Raw genomic sequence first — 3,826 nt, 5'->3', positions numbered from 1 at the left:
CAGTATTAGTAGAATAATTTATATAACCACCTTCAATTTTTGATGTGTTACTCGAATTATGAGCTTGAAGGGTGATTGTTTCGTCTCCCAAATGAAGTGTGACCTGTACCAACATCAATAATGGTTTTAGCAGTAGCTAAAAAGGGTCGTCCTAAAATCAAAGGTGCGTTAGTTTCCTCTTCCACGTCTAGAACAACAAAGTCTACTGGGTATATAAATTTATCGATCTTAACAGGAAGATCTTCAGCCAATTGAATGCTCATCCTAATTTGTTTGGGTTTCCCAAGACCTAGCTGTTTAAACATTTTATAAGGCATAAGATTAATACTTGCCCCTAAGTCAGCCAATGCATTATGAACATCTAAACTACCAATTTAACAAGGAATCGTAAAAATCCCTGGATCTTTCAATTTGTTGGGTAGCTTATTCTGTAATGTGGCTGAGCAAACTGCATTCAACTCCACATGCGATGCCTCATCCAACTTTCGTTTGTTTGCTAGAAGCACTCTTAAAATTTGGATTGTGTTTGGCATCTGCGAGAGAGCTTCGATAAACTGTAAGTTAATATGTAATTTCTTTAATAGTTTAAGGAATTTACCGAATTGTTCATCTGTACGGTCTTTCCTTTCGCATTGGGGTATGGCACCTGTGGTTTGTACTCTTTACTTACCATTCTTTGCTCATTGTGGACAACCTCACCTTTATCTTGACTTACCACAATGCCTTGCATCGGTTCTGATACAGGCTCAACTAACCCTTCCTTGTCATGAGTGGTAATCGCATTGAGTTGTTCCCTTGGGTTAGATTCTATGTTACTCGGAAAACTACCTTGTGGTCGTTCAGAAATCAGTTTGGCGAGTTGGCCTATCTAAGTTTCGAGCCCTTCGATTGATGCTTGTTGATTCTTAAGGGCTGTCTCGATATTCTAAAAATGAGTTTCTGGCACCGAGATGAATTTTGTTAGCATCTCCTCAAGGTTCGGCTTTTTCTCTTGTTGGTAGGGTGGTTGTTGGAAGCCTAGAGGTCGTGATCTCTGATTCCCTTGGCCTCCCTTTGAGAAATTTGGGTGGTTCCTCCAACCTGCATTGCAAGTATTACTATAAGGATTATTTTGAGGTCGAGGATTATTACCCATGTAATTTAACTACTCGTTCTCCATGTTGTGGCCATAAGGTAGGTATTCTGAATTGCTTGATCCACCTCCACTTGCTTCGCACTGCATTATTGGGTGAACCCATGAAGAACTAAGAATACCGTCAATTTTCTTATTCAAGAGTTCTACCTGATTAGAGAACATGGTGACCGAATCAACATTATAAATGCTGGCTACTTTTTTTTGGCTTTATCCTTATGACTTGCCACTGATAATTATTCAATGACATCTCTTCTATAAATTCATAAGCATCTTCAAGTGTTTTATTATTGATAGTTCCACCAGCGGCTACGTCAACCATTTGTCGAGTCGAAGGATTCAGGCCATTATGAAATGTTTGAACTTGTAGCCAGAGTGGTAACCGATGGTGAGGGCATCTTCTCTAGAGATCCTTGTATCTCTCCCATGCATCGTAGAGTGTTTCTAAATCCATCTGCACAATAGAAGAGAGATCATTACGTAATTTAGCCGTTTTAGCCGGCGAAAAATATTCTAATAAAAACTTTTCGGTCATTTGTTCCTAAGTAGTGATTGATCCTAGTGGTAACGAATTCAACCATTGTTTAGCCTTGTTTCTCAATGAAAAAGGGAATAACCAAAGGTGAATGGCGTCATCAGAAACGCCATTAATTTTAAATGTATCACATAGTTCCAAAAAGTTTGCCAGGTGAGCGTTGGGATCTTCGTCCTGCAAACCATCAAACTGAACAAATGACTGTATCATTTGAATTGTGTTAGGTTTCAGTTCAAAAGTATTTGCAGCTACAACAGGTCTAACTATGCTCGATTAAGTTCCTATTGAAGAAGGTTTTGTATAATCAAACATAGAGCGTGGAGCAGGATTCTGATTAGCCGCAACCGCAGGAGGTAGCGAATTTTCTTGGTTATCTCCTCAGTTGTGGTTGAAGTATCATCCTCTTGCTCTTCCTCTGCGTATCGTAAGCTTCGCCTTATTTTTTTCGATTTCTACGAACTGTGTGATCGATCTCACTATCAAACAGTAATGGTCCCGACGGGTTTCTTCTAGTCATACACTATAAAAACTTGCCAGGAACGAAATAAAGAAAAATTAGAAAAGAAAATAAAAATTTAAATTGCAAATAAAGTAGAATGGCTAAAGTAATAAAAATTGAGTGTTCCTAATATCCTAGTTCCCCGGCAACGGCGCCAAAAACTTGATACATGATAATCGTGACAGGTTTTAAATATTTATAATTAATCGTTCTTGAAACTAACTATTATCACGATGAAGGCAAGTGTACCTATCGAATAGTAGTATAGCTTTAACAAGACCGAATTTTCAAACCCAAAGGAACCAAGAGTACTAGTAATTACCTTCTTTTTATTATCTAGCCTAAAAATTAAGGGATTTGGTTATCTAAACTAATTACTAAACTAAGAATGCACAGAAAGAAAATTTGGGAAAATACTTTTTGGGAAAATTCGATTGATTAAGACAATACCTAAGGAAAAATCCACCTAGACTTCACTTGTTATTTGACTCTGAATCAGACGATTTATTCATTTGGCTTGATCCGTAGAAATCCCTAAGTTATATTATTATCTCTCTCGAGACTAATAACGTCTAACCCTAGGTTGATTAATTGAAATCTCTTTCTAATTAACACCTAGTGTTGCATTAACTCGATCTATGGATCCTCTTAATAGGTTTCACCCTAATCCGGAAAAATCTTATCAGCCTATCTCTAGGCATGGAATCAACTCCGCTTAATTATAACAAATTTACTCTTAGACAGGGTCTATTCTTCCTCTAAATAAGAGCATTAACTTGAATCAATATCCTGGAATATTAAAACAAGAATTAAGAACAAGTCAAATATTTATCATACAATTCAGATAATAATAACAAGATCCGTCTTAGGTGTAACAGCCCAAAATTGACCCTAGTCGGGAAGTGGTTTCGGGACCGCTAAACCGAGTCACCGAAAGGTTTGAATGTGATGTTTATTGTCTAGAATATGTAATTAGGAATGTGTGAAAATTTCAAGCTTCGATTTAGTCGATTGCATGTGAATTTAGTCAATAGGACTTATATGAGAAAATTTTAAAATGTGATAGGTCAATGCATGAGGACCTATTAGTGCATGTGGAAGAAAAAGGGGATTTGCATGTCAAATTCCCCCTCCCTAATATGTAGTGGCCGGCCATGCTATGGGTGGAAACATGTTGGGAACATGTTGGCCTAGTGAGGTATGTAGGATAAAATATAATAAGAAGTATGGGGAATAAAGAAATGGAAAAAGGAAAGGATGTGTGGTAATTGTTTCTTTCCTCCCCTTTTGCCGTGAAAGTAAGAAGGAAAAACAAAAAAAAAAGTGTCCATCTTTCTTCATTTCCCCTTGGCCGAATGTTCTAAAGAAGAAAGAAAAAAAATTGTTCATCTTTTATCATCCTTGGCCGAAAATGCTAAGAAGAAGGGGAAGGGGAAGTAAGACATTCGGCCACTCCTTCTAGTCTTGAATAAGGTATGTAATGCATGGTAGCTTTTGGAAATTGTTGAATGTATTAAGCTAGTTACTAAGTCCCTTACCTAGCCATGGTTCAAATTTTGTTAATTGATGGAGATGATATTCGGCCATGAATGTTACATTCTTGGTTGGTATTTTGATGTCTTTGGTGATGAGGTATGAAGATGGTTGATTTTGAGTGTTT

General features: G+C 37.2%; 1 non-coding gene across 1 annotated transcript; it reads left to right on the top strand.

Annotated features, from left to right (window-relative positions):
* Positions 1-1,512: 1,512 nt before the first annotated feature.
* LOC121208408 (small nucleolar RNA R71) lies at positions 1,513-1,619 on the top strand. Its single transcript, XR_005903427.1, has one exon. It is a non-coding gene; the product is annotated as a small nucleolar RNA R71 (small nucleolar RNA).
* The last annotated feature ends 2,207 nt before the right edge of the window (positions 1,620-3,826 follow it).

This window comes from Gossypium hirsutum, chromosome A01 (genome assembly GCF_007990345.1).
Source record: "Gossypium hirsutum isolate 1008001.06 chromosome A01, Gossypium_hirsutum_v2.1, whole genome shotgun sequence".
Classification (NCBI taxonomy): Eukaryota; Viridiplantae; Streptophyta; class Magnoliopsida; order Malvales; family Malvaceae; genus Gossypium; species Gossypium hirsutum.
This window is presented reverse-complemented; position numbering and strand designations above follow the sequence as displayed.